The sequence below is a fragment of the Trachypithecus francoisi genome, unplaced genomic scaffold (assembly GCF_009764315.1).
Source record: "Trachypithecus francoisi isolate TF-2019V2 unplaced genomic scaffold, Tfra_2.0 Lachesis_group4, whole genome shotgun sequence".
NCBI lineage: Eukaryota > Metazoa > Chordata > Mammalia > Primates > Cercopithecidae > Trachypithecus > Trachypithecus francoisi.
Window position 1 is genome coordinate 120,529,148 of NW_022681469.1, and position 12,987 is coordinate 120,542,134.

Genomic DNA, 12,987 nt, shown 5'->3' on the forward strand with positions numbered 1-12,987 from the left:
GAATAGTAACATAATCACAGGTTTGGGGGATAAGGGTGTGAACTTCTTTGAGGTTTCATTATTCTGCCCACTACAGTCTACCCACTGGCTCTTAAAGATTGATTTCTGTCCCACAATGCAAATTACATTCATTTCATCCCAATGTTCCTCAAAGTCTCAAACCATTACAACATCAACTTGAAGTTTAAAAATGTCATCTAAATCTGATCAACTCCAAAGTTCCAAATTTCTCTCTCTAAATCAAGTGTGGGTGAAATCATGAGTATGGTTCATCCTGGAGCATCACTCCTTTCCATCTGTGGACCTGGGAAATTAGAAAACAAATTATCTGCTTCCAAAATACAATGGTGGAATGGGCATGGGACAACAGTTATAGACATTCTCATTCCAAAGGGAGAAAGTAGAAGGAAAAATGGAATCACTGGTCCTAAGCAATTTTGAAATCCAGCCAGGCAATCATTGTTAATTTTCAAGGTCTAGAAACAATCCTTTGTGGTTTGTGGCTTTGTCCTCTGGGCTTATGGCCACCTTTATTCTGCCAGCCATGGGGTCTTTAATTTTTAAGAATGCAGAGGAATCCTGGACACAAGTTTGAGAACTGCTACATTAGATCAGATGCGTTAGAGATTGGGTGCCAGGAGAGCTGTTGGGAAGGATCCTGAGGTTGTCTGGACTCAGCTGGAAGCGTGCTTCAATGAATTAGTAATGTCTGCTGTGGTCTTGGCAGGGAGAGTGCTTTGATCAGTTAGTAACGTCTGCTGTGGCCCTTAAGGGACACAGGCGTGGTTACCATTCCTGTATTATCCATAAAGACCCCTCCAGCTTTGTGGGTCTCTGATTCCATGAATATTCTCTGCATATGCTGAATCTTCTCAGAACATTCTGGAAGAAGTAGTTAATATCATAAGAAAAAGCTGTGCAGTTTCAACTATGACCAGTGGCCCTTTTAGGCAGAGCTGATCCTGAAAAAAATGATGAGAGAGTTCTATATTTTGCTATTATTCAAATTTCGGCAGAGTGTCTTCCACCCATAATTTTAGGACCCTGGCATGTTTTGTCACCCCCACTGAAATCTCATTTTATAAAAGTATATGAGAAACTCATTTTTTATTCTATTTTATTTTTTGAGACAGTGCCTAACTCTGTCACCCAGGCTGAAGTACAGTGGTGTAATCTTGGCTCACTGCAACCTCCACTTCACAGGCTCAAGTGATTCTCCCACCTCAGCCTCCTGAGTAGCTGGGAATACAGGTGCATGTCATCACACCTGGCTAATTTTTAAATTTTTTTTAGAGACAGGGTTTTGCCATGTTGCCTAGGCTGGTCTCAAACTCCTGAGCTCAAGCGATCTACACGCTTTGGCCTCCCATAGTGCTGGGATTACAGGTGTGAGCCACTGTGCCCCACTTTGATGAACTCAAAGTCAGGCAAACGTACCAGCCTTTCTGAGAGGTTCTACTTTTATTGCAAGCAAAGTCTTCAGCCAGCAAATTTCAAACCTTTCAAATGCATGCCCTCCCTTTTCTGAACATAAAAGTCTTGATCTTCCATTCTGATATAGTTCTTTCAAGGGGAGCCATAATATTATCTGAATATGCCTACTAGTCAAGAAAAGCCTGTAAAGCTTTATTTTCTGAAGTCTTTGTTGTGAAAATATTACAAATATGAAAAATACTACAACTTTTTTTACTATGCTTTTTTAAACTCAGCCCCTACAACCTCAAAGCAGCCTAAAAAAGGGTTAGGCTTCTCCTTCCACCCAATCCTAAGTTAAGAATCCCTGTTTCAGTTGTGGCAGAATTTATTTTCCAAGATGGTGTCAATAATCTCTCCCATTCCAAATGTTCTTTTAACAATCCTTTAACATCAATATGACTTACTGAGAAGTGAGGTCTACACTCCTGTCAATGGAATCTGTGTCACCTGTGATTATGGAAAAAGTGACACTGTGACTTCTGGTGCTAGGTCATAAAAGGCAATAAAGTTCCACTCTTGTCCTATTGTGATACTCATTCTTGGAGTCCAACTACCGCAGCAAGGAAGGCCAGGCCACAAGGAGAGACTACATGCAGGTGCTCCGCCAACAGCCCCAGCTCAGGTCCCAGTGACAGCCAGCATCAACCACCGATGTTAGTAAACAAGCCTTCAGAGCCCCCGGTGGTTGAGGCTTATTTTCTGTGCCCTAGATATCAGGGAATAGAGGTGAGTTGCCCCTATTGAGTCCTGCCCAAGTTGCAGATTCATGGGCAAATGAAATGACTGCTGTTTTAAGTCTCTACTACATTTTGGAGTGGTTGTATAATATGGCAAGAATAATTGGAACAAAAATCAAAAGAGAGTAAGAGACTGTGTCATTGGCAGATTGTGGGGAAAGATATGTGATATGGTGTGGCTGTGTCCCCACCCAAATCTCGTCTTTAATATAGCTCCCATAACTCCCATATGTTGTGGGAAGGACCCAGTGGGAGATAATTGAATCACTGGGGTTGTTTCCCTCATGCTGTTCTTGGGGTAGTAAATATGTCTTATGAGATCTGATAATTTCATAAGGAGTTTCCCCTTTTGCTTGATTCTCATTCTCTCTTTGCCTGCTGCCACCCATGTAAGATGTGTCTTTGTTCTTTCCTCGCCTTCTGCCATGATTGTGAGGCCTCCCCACCCGTGTGGAACTGTGAGTCCATTAAACCTCTTTTCTTTATAAATTATCCAGTCTTGGGTATGTCTTTATCAGCAGTGTGAAAATGGACTAATACAATATGTTTGGAATCAACCTTCTCTCCCCTCTATTTCACCCCTAACTACTGATCTACTGATCACATCTGATTTAATGATGCAATTCTCAAACTTGGCTTCCCCTTTGCAATTTTTTTGTTTCTTTCTTTTTTTTTTTTTGAGATGGGGTCTTGCTCTGTTGCCCAGGCTGGAGTTCTGTGGCTCAATCTTGGCTCACTGCAATCTCTGCCTCCTGAGTTCCAGTAATTCTCCTGCCTCAGCCTCTGGAGTAGCTGGGATTACAGGGGCCCGCCACCATGCCCAGCTAATTTTAGTAGAGACAGGGTTTCACCATGTTGGCCAGACTGGTCTTGAACTCCTGAGCTCAGGTGATCTGCCCATGTTGACCTCTCAAAGTACTGGGATTGCAGGTGTAAGCCACCGTGTCTGGCCCCTTTGCATTCTTAAAAATTATCAAGGACCCTATGGTAGGCCGAATAATGGTGGAGCCATAAGCCCAGAGGCTGGAGCCATAAAGCACAAAGAATTGTTTCGAAGCCTTGAAACTTAGTGCAGCTGGGGAGAGAAAACTTGTGAGATTTGACTTTGAACAATTCCCCCATTTCCCTTTCCCAATGTCTGTTACTAATCATATCCATGTACCCTTAAAAAACTCTTTTTAAGGACTTTGGGGTGAGTCATGTTACTTATTTAGGCATTAGGTTCTTCCCTTCCTAAACTTTTCTGCTTCCCACCTCCTAGTTCGCTCTCTTCATTTTCCTTTCCGTGTTTCTCCTTTTTTTTTTTTTTTTCCAAACTTACCAATGAAAATTGTAAATGCCACAAAATCACCTCTCTACTAGATTGAATCCACTTGGGGTAGATAAACTGCAGGAATCGCTTTTTCTGGCTCTGTGAATTTGACAGTGTGTTTGCATACCGCCTGGTGTTTCGTCGGCATTTTCTCACTTTTTGATGCCAGGCTTCCCACTAACGAGTCAGTACTCCAAGGACAGCCGCCGGTGGTCCTCCTCATTCTTTTATTTTTTTTTCAAATCTTCCAATTGAAATATTTATGAAAGTTTCTTTACTTACAAAGTTCAGCTTAAACGAGTTATGGTCCGCACCCCTGTACCCCAGAACCTCTGATTTTTTTTGAGAAAAATGTTCTTTTATTTTACAATATTCATTTTTTAAAAAATGCTGGAAGAATATAAATATCCTGGGATGAGAATAGAAATTTTAGAGAGGGAAATTTTTATGTTAAATATTTTTATAATTTTTATTTATTTATTTTTATTTTATTTATTTCACTTTAAGTTCTGGGATAGATGTGCTGAACGTGCAGGTTTGTTACACAGGTATACGTGTGCCATGGTGGTTTGCTGCACCTATCAACCCATCATCTAGGTTTTAAGCTCCACATGCATTAGGTATTTGTCTGAATGCTCTCCCTCCCCTTTCCTCCCACCCCCGACAGGCCCTGGTGTGTGATGTTCCCCTCCCTGTGTCCATGTGTTCTCGTTGTTCAGCTCCCACTTATGAGTGAGAACATGTGCTGTTTGGTTTTCTGTTTCTGTATTAGTTTGCTGAGGATGATGGTTTCCAGTTTCATCCATGTACCCACAAAGGACATGAACTCATTCCTTTTATGGCTGTATGGTATTCCATGGTGTATATGCGCTGATTTTAATAGATGCATGCAGATGGGTAAACAAATAGCTTAAGGACTGTGTGCTAGATTTGCACAATGGGAGACAGGCAGTTGATACACCAACAGGGGACAGCTCAGGTGGATACTTTTTTTTTTCTTGAGACAGAATCTTGATCTGTTGCTCAGGCTGGAGTGCAATGGCGCGATCTCTGCTCATTGCAACCGCCACCTCCTGGGTTCAAGCAATTCTCCTGCCTCAGCCTCCCAAGAAGCTGAGACTACAGGCGACTGCCACCATGCCCAGCTAATTTTTGTATTTTTCTAGAGATAGAGTTTCCCCATGTTGGCCAGGCTAGTCTCAACCTCCTGACTGCAAGTGATCTGCCTGCCTTGGCCTCTCAAAGTGCTGGGATTATGGTGGGGCCACTGCACTTGGCCTAAATTATTAAGTATTTTAAATAAATGTTATTTATACATATTGTGTACAAGATAGCCTTCTTTTATTTTTGATATCTAAATAGGTACAGAACATTTATTAATAAATGTCTGGCTAATGCACACATTCTTGAGAACTTGGAGACCTTCAGCACAATGCTAATTAAACTGGACCTGTGCTTTTTTAAATTAGAAATTTAACCCATTTTTATTTATTATAATATGTTAACTTTTAATTATATTATTTCATGTGTTCTGTCATTCATATTTCATTATTTTGCCTTATAGACCACACTTTCTTTGCTTTTCCCTTGTGACTCAATAATGTATAGCCAATATTTAATTTTAATAAATGTTAATTTTACATTGTTCAAAAAATCTTTGCTTGGGTAATATCTATAACTATTAAATCCAAAATTAATACAAAAGCTTTTGGCTCTTCTTTTTGAAATGGAGAATTCAAGATGTGTTTTAACTCTTTTTGTTCGACTTTCTTGGCCTTGCAAGTAGAATTCGGAGCACACATTGTAAGACGCATGTTTTTATTAATATTGGCATTGTTTACAATAACTCATCTCAGGAGTCTCTGTTGACTTGGGCATTCCTTTAATTATCAGTGTACGCTAATTATTTATACAATCTCTAGTTAACAGTGTCCATGCTTGATTTTATAATTTCTCTGATCTTGAGCACTTATTTTTTGGTGCATCTCCTAGGTTTTGATTAAAACTTTGGTTAAGATTTTGAGGAAGAGTGCATCAGTCATAGGATTTTCTGTGGCATAACCTATCTCAGGCTATCTGTCCTTCACTTTGGCTCATGAACAGCATCTGGGTTAGGCAAAGAATTCTTGAGTCACAGATGTCTCCCTTAAACACTACAGACATTACTTCATTTTCTTCTGTGTTAGCAATGGTAGAACTATAGAATTAGGGTTAGCTGAATTTCAGTTCTTCTGTTACAACTTGTCATTATCGTTTAATTTTTCCTAGCTTAGTGGCAGTTTCTCCAAACTCGACATGAAAATGTCACTCAAATATAACTACTGTGTCTCTTTTTATAAATTTACTTAAAACAGTGAGTCTAGGCCGGGTGCGGTGGCTCACGCCTGTAATCCCAGCACTTTGGGAGGCAGAGGTGGGTGGATCACCTGAGGTCAGGAGTTTCAGATCAGCCTGGCCAACATGGCGAAACACCATCTTTACTAAAAATACAAAATTAGCCAGTCATGGTGGCAGGCGCCTGTAATCCCAGCTACTTGGGAGGCTGGGACAGGAGAATCGCTTGAACCCTGGAAGTGGAGTTTGCAGTAGCTGAGATCACACCATTGAACTCCAACCCGGGCAACAAGAGTGAAACTTCACCTCAACAAAAGAAAACAAACGGGCCGGGCGCGGTGGCTCAAGCCTGTAATCCAAGCACTTTGGGAGGCCGAGACGGGCGGATCACGAGGTCAGGAGTTCGAGACCATCCTGGCAAACATGGTGAAACCCCGTCTCTACTAAACAAATACAAAAAAAGCTAGCCGGGCGAGGTGGCTGGCGCCCTTAGTCCCAGCTACTCGGGAGGCTGAGGCAGGGGAATGGCGTAAACCCGGGAGGCGGAGGTTGCAGTGAGCTGAGATGCGGCCACTGCACTCCAGCCCGGGCGACAGAGCGAGACTCCGTCTCAAAAAAAAAAAAAAAAAAAAAAGAAAACAAACAAACACCAAAACAACAACAACAAAAACATTGAGTGTTTTTTTTTTGTTTTTTTGTTTTTTGTTGTTGAGACACAGTCTTGCTCTGTCGCCCAGGCTGGAGTGCCCTGGCCCGATCTCAGCTCACTGCAAGCTCCGCCTCCCGGGTTTACGCCATTCTCCTGCCTCAGCCTCCCAAACAGCTGGGACTACAGGCGCCCGCCACCTCGCCCAGCTAGTTTTTTGTATTTTTTTTATTTAGTAGAGACGGGGTTTCACTGTGTTAGCCAGGATGGTCTTGATCTCCTGACCTCGTGATCCGCCCGTCTCGGCCTCCCAAAGTGCTGGGATTACAGGCTTGAGCCACCACACCCCGCCAACATTGAGTGTTTTTGATTTGCACACTCATGTGCTTTTTTTCCAGCCCAGGAAAATTGTCTTCTATTAAACTATTGATTTTTTCTTTTCCTCCACTTATTCTGGTTTCTTCTTTAGAAATATTGCTAGAGATTAGATATACTGAACTGTTACCTGGACTTGGGAGACAAAACAATGTCTCCATTATACACAGCAAAAATGCTATGGATTTTTAAATGGGGATACATTATAGGTAGCTGATACGGTTTGGATTTGTGTCCCCACCCAAATTTCATGTTGAATTGTAATCCCCAATGTTGGAGGTGGGACCTGGTGTGAGGCGAGTGGATCATGGGGGCGGATTTCCCCCTTGCTGTTCTTCTGATAGTGAGTGAGCTCTCATGAGATCTGGTTGTTTAAAAGTGTGTAGCACTGCCACCCCTACTTTCTTCCTCCTGCTCAGGCCGTGTAAGATGTGCCTGCTTCCCCTTCACCATTCGTCATGATTGAAAGTTTCCTGAGGCCTCCTCAGCCGTGCTTCTGGGGTACAGCCTGTGAAACTGTGAGCCAATTAAACCTATTTTCTTTATCAATTACCCAGTTTGTTTACAGTTTCTTTAAGGAAATTCCCATTTCCTTAGCAGGACTCTTCCATTTAAAGACAAGATTGCAGGATTTTCCTTCCCACACATCTGGCTGCAGCTCTTGGCTCTGAAACACATCTCTTTCATTGGTCCAATAAATAGTAGAAACAATCTATAATCATCAGATTTATCATGTAGATATATGACTGCCATTTGTTAACAGTGAGATTTATTGTGATAAAATTTATCTGCTCCAGTGTCCTTTTAACAAGGCAAAGGAGATGGCACAACTCTAGTTTTACGTGTTTTGGTGACTTAAGTCAGGATTTTGACTCAGCTGCGGTTGGGCGCTGGTATCTGTGCTCAGCTCACAAAAAAGCAGAATTGTTTCTACTTTCAGCTAAAGTCCTTACTGGTACAATTGACCATCTGAAAGAGTAAAGACAGTTCACTGAGGGGAGAGGACCGGGAAAGCCATAGATTAGGAGTTTTCAAGGTTCTTTTCAGTTATACTTTCTCCAGCTGAAATCTTCCCTGGACACTTAAAAAGCTGATATGTTCTACTTAAAGAAGACATTGTACCATTCAACTAACTCTCCAATATGTGTACCTCAAGGTAACCCTGGGCAGGGTTCCGAGAAGCCCCAGGATTTGGCCAATCACAGTTTGAAATCCAGTGCTGATTATAAAAGGCCTTGGGGCGGGGCCTGGCTCACTCTGCTCAGTAGCTCCTCAGCAAACTTGAGCCTCCTAATTCCTTGCACTGACACCAACTCCCTCTTCAGAACCATCGTAGCATTTTAATGTTTCTTCTTGGAACGCTTATTACTCCTTACCTTTTTTGTCTTATAATTTATAATTCAGATATATGACTTATCTTCTTATATCTGCTTATTAGTCTACAGTGTACTCAAAGTAAGAATTTATTAGTTCATCAAATAGCCAGTTAGCAAGCATCCTCATTTCCCAGATTATTTCTCTTACTTTTTTTTTTTTTTTTTTTTTTTGAGGCAGAGTTTTGCTCTGGTTGCCCAGGCTGGAGTGCAGTGGTGCGATTTCGACTCACCGCAACCTCTGCCTCCAGGTTCAAGTGATTCTCCTGCCTCAGCCTCCCGAGTAACTGGGATTACAGGCTTGCGCCACCATGCACAGCTAATTTTTTATATTTTTAGTAAAGACGAGGTTTCTCCATGTTGGCCAGGCTGGTCTTGAATCCCTAACCTCAGGTGATATACCCGCCTCGACCTCCCAAAGTGTTGGGATTACAGATGTGAGCCACCATGCCTGGCCTTTTCCAGATTATTTTTTCAGTGTGTGTGTTTGTGTGTGTATGTGTGTGTGGGTGTGTGTACGTGTGTGTGTTTTAGTTTGTTTGAATCAGAATATCCATGCATTACAAAACTCAAAGTCCACGCATAACATTTGGTATTTTTTCTACAATTTCTCCACCTTCTTTTTGTTCTTCTTGTAACTTATTTGTTGAAGAAAATGGAACCTGCATGCTGTATAGTCTCTCATATTGTGGCTTTGCAGTTTGCATCACTTAAGACAACACACTTAAACAGGATTCATAAGGGTTTTCAATGGAGATACACATTTGTTTCTTTACTGCACACCATACAGACTCCTTACGTGCTAGCACTGGGGCCCTGCATGTGTGAGGCCCCTCTATTCTAGCCAGGCCAGCCTGCATGTTGTCCTGGTACAGCAACATCTCCTTAACATAATCATAGACTTTTCAGGCACAAAGGACCTAGAGTCACCTTCTCACATCTATAACTCCCAGCCATGTGGTGTTTTCTCTCTTTTATCACCTGTCATCCATATTCATTACTTCCTTTAAGATCATACACAGGCCAGGCATGGTGGCTCACACCTATAATCATAGCACTTTGGGAGGCTGAGGTGGGTGGATCACTTGAGGTCAGGGGTTCAAGACCAGCCTTACTAACATGGTGAAATCCCATCTCTTCTAAAAATACAAAAAATTAGCCAAGCTTGGTGACAGGTGCCTGTAATCTCAGCTACTTGGGAGGCTGAGGCAGGAGAATTGCTGGAACCTGGGAGGTGGAAGTTGTAGTGAGCTGAGATCGCACCATTGTACTCCAGCCTGGGCAATAAGGATGAAACTCTGTCTCAAAAAAAAAAAAAAAAAATCATACTCAAATTCTTCTGGGGACTCAATACAAGAGAGAGGGAAGAAAGCATGAATGTGGGAATTAGACTCTTGAATTGGCTGTTTCCCTGGATCTCCCGATCTTGGGCAGATGACTGAACTTCTCTGAGCCTCAGTTTTAAAAATCTGTATAATGGAGATGTTGCAAGGATTAAACAACAAGACAAAATGCAGTAGAATAAAACATTCTTGCAGTTGCTTAGACCCAAAACATCAGAGTTACTTTTTTACTTCTCTCTCTCACACCCCATATTAGAAAAAAAAGGACCTAGAGTCACCTTCTGAGGGGAAGCTCAATGCTACGTGATTTCATCAAATCTTCTCTTTGAGCCTTTATAAATATTGCAGGTCCTTAAATAACAGAAATAGTAACATCTATTCATCACGTACTCTGTATCAGGCAATATATTAAAAGCCTTCTGTCTAATAACTCATTTAAGCCTCTAAGAAATCCGACAAGGTCGGTATTATCACCAGTCCCAGTTTTACAGATGAGGAAATGGAGACCCAGAAAAATTAAGTAATATACCCAAGGGTACCTGGGAAGTAAATGATGGTGTCTGAATTGGGACCTATGCTGTCATACTCCAGGGACTTTTTTTTTTTTTTTTGAGACAGGGTCTCACTCGGTCCCCCAGGCTGGAATGCAGTGGTGCAATCATGGCTCACTGCAGCTTCAACCTCTCTGGGCTCAGGTGATCCTCCCACCTTGGCCTCCTGAGTAGCTGGGACTACAGGTGTGTGCTACCACGTCTGGCTAATTTTTGTGTATATATATATATATATATTTTGTAGAGATGGGGTTTCACCATGTTGCTCAGGCTGCTCTCGAACTCCTGGGCTCAAGTGATCCACCTGCCTTGGCCTCCCAAAGTGCTAGGATTCTAAGAGTTATCCACTGCATTTGGCCTATGGGGACTTCTTAACCCTGCCCATACTACTTAATGCACTAGGAGCTATTAAGAAAATATTGAATTCCACACCCCACCCCAGACCACCTCAGCATCTCCAGGTGATGGACCCAGGCTTGGAAACTTCTTAAAAGCTCCCAGGGGATTCTTGTGCATGGCCAGAGTCGAGAACTACCAATGTTGACATGATGCAACTGAAAATGATTATGATTATGAAATGAAACAATAATCCAGGGCTGGGTGTGGCGGCTCACGCCTGTAATCCCAGCACTTTCGGAGGCCAAGGTGGGCGGATCACTTGAGACTAGGAGTTCAAGACCAGCCTGGCCAACATGGTGAAAGCCCATGTCTACTAAATATACAAAAATTAGCCGAGCGTGGTGGTACATGCCTGTAATCCCAGCTACAGGCAGAGGTTGCAGTGAGCCGAGATCCCACCTCTGCACTCCTACCTGAGTGACAGCGAGACTCTGTCTCAAAAAAAAAAAAAAAAAAAAAAATTTGGGATTATTGTTAAGTGTGTCTTTTACCCTGTAGCCTCTACTCTTGATTATTCTTGAGTGTTACTTTTCCTTTCTGGAGTTGGGTTAAAGGGTATCTAAGGACCTTTTTAGATTTATCATCCCACGCGTCTGTGACTCAGGGAAGGTCACAGATTTCCTCAAGCCACCGGAAAGCCACCGGGGAGCCAGAAGTAAGCTTCAGCGGTGATACCTCTGGCCACCTCCTTAGTGGTAGCAAGAAGAGTCTTCAAAAGCCTCTGCTGGGCCTGTCACATCCGAGTGAAATACATATGCCTGTCAGTTACCTTCCTATATTTCTCAGGCCACTTGAGGTGAAAAATGTGTAGGCTTTGAACCATCCCAGGAGAGCTTTCTCAGCTGTCAGCAGCTGAGCACAGTCACGATCAGATTCATACTGACCCTTGCATTGTGTCAGTCACTGTAGTTCCTCACCTGTCTGAGAGGTTGACAGCCTTGTCTTGTTGGTTTGTCAAATCGAATGACAGTCCCTCCAGATTTGGTGATGCGTGGACAAGAGAAGTTGTCACGGAAACCTTGTGGGCGCCGACGAGCCGGGGCATCTTCACCATACTCAGATGGTGTGAATAAGGAGAACAGGGCAATTAGATGCTCTGCATCATTAATACGGGAAGGTTTACAAATTAAAGCTTGTCAGCGTCCTTAAGGCCACTCAATGACCAAAAAAATTTGAGTGCAGATATACGAAGGCAGAATTCTGCAGCAGGAGTTACAGCTCCTGTTTTCTCCTCCCTTCCTTCTTTTTCTTTCTTTTTTTTTTGAGACAAGGTCTCACTCTGTCACCCAGGCTGGAGTGCAGTGGCATGATGTCAGCTCACTGCAACTTCTGCCTCCCAGGTTCAAGCGATTCTCCTGCCTTGGCCTCCCAAGTAGCTGGGATTACAAGAGCACGCCACCATGCCTGGCTAATTTTTTTGTATTTTTAGTAGAGACGGTGTTTTATGTTATTGGCCAGGCTGGTCTTGGACTCCCAACCTCAGATGGTGTGCCCACCTTGACCTCCCAAAGTGTCTCCTCCTTTCCTTCTTTCAGTTAATCATGCTCATCTCAGTGAAACAGGGCCGACTGGGTAAATTGCAAGGTCTCTGCTGTCTGGCGTAATGTTTGCCGATTGTTGACTGCGTCAAGCAGAGAAAAAAAGAAAAAAGGTTGAATTTGGATGTCAGGGTTTAAGTTTTAACTCAACCACCATTGGCTTATTTCATTGCATTAAAAAATTGAAATAGAGGGCCGGGTGCCGTGGTTCACACCTGTAATACCAGCACTTTGGGAGGCTGAGGCAGGTGAATCATCTGAGGTCAGGAGTTTGAGACCAGCCTGGCCAACATGGTGAAATCCCATCTCTATTAAAAATACAAAAATTAGTCAGGCACGGTGGTGGGCACCTGTAATCCCAGGTACTTGGGAGGCTGAGGCAGGAGAATTGTTTGAACCTGGGAGGCAGAGGTTGCTGTGAGCCGAGATCGCACCACTGCGCTAGAACCTGGGCAACAGAGCAAGACTCCAAAAAAAAAAAAAAAAAAGAAAGAAATAGAATAAAAAGAAATATATCAAAATGCATTACACAGATTGGAGTTAAGTTTTGCTTGTGCAACATTTATTTTAGTTATGTAAATGTATAAATCACTGGGTGTACTGGATCATGCTGTCATGTCTGTGTGTGTGTGTGTGTGTGTATGTGTTTTAGATGGAGTCTTGCTCTGTCACCCAGGCTGGAGTGCAATGATGCCGTCTCAGCTTGCTGCAACATCTGCCTCACTGGTTCAAGCAATTCTCCTGCCTCAGCCTCCCGAGTAGTTGGGATTACAGGCACCCGCCACCATGCCCAGGTAATTTTTGTATTTTTAGTAGAGACAGGGGTCTATGCTGTCCAGGCTGGTCTCAAACTCCTGACCCCAAGTGATCTGCCGGCCTCAGCCTCCCAAAGTGCTGAGATTA

The 12,987-nt window shown here is 42.9% G+C and overlaps 1 long non-coding RNA gene across 1 annotated transcript in view; it reads left to right on the top strand.

Moving 5' to 3' along the window:
* The first annotated feature begins 2,038 nt into the window (after positions 1-2,038).
* Positions 2,039-12,987, top strand: part of LOC117072563 — an 88,365-nt gene continuing 77,416 nt past the window's right edge. The window contains exon 1 of the long non-coding RNA XR_004432857.1: positions 2,039-2,202. This is a non-coding gene — a long non-coding RNA (uncharacterized LOC117072563). The remainder of the gene's footprint in view (positions 2,203-12,987) is intronic.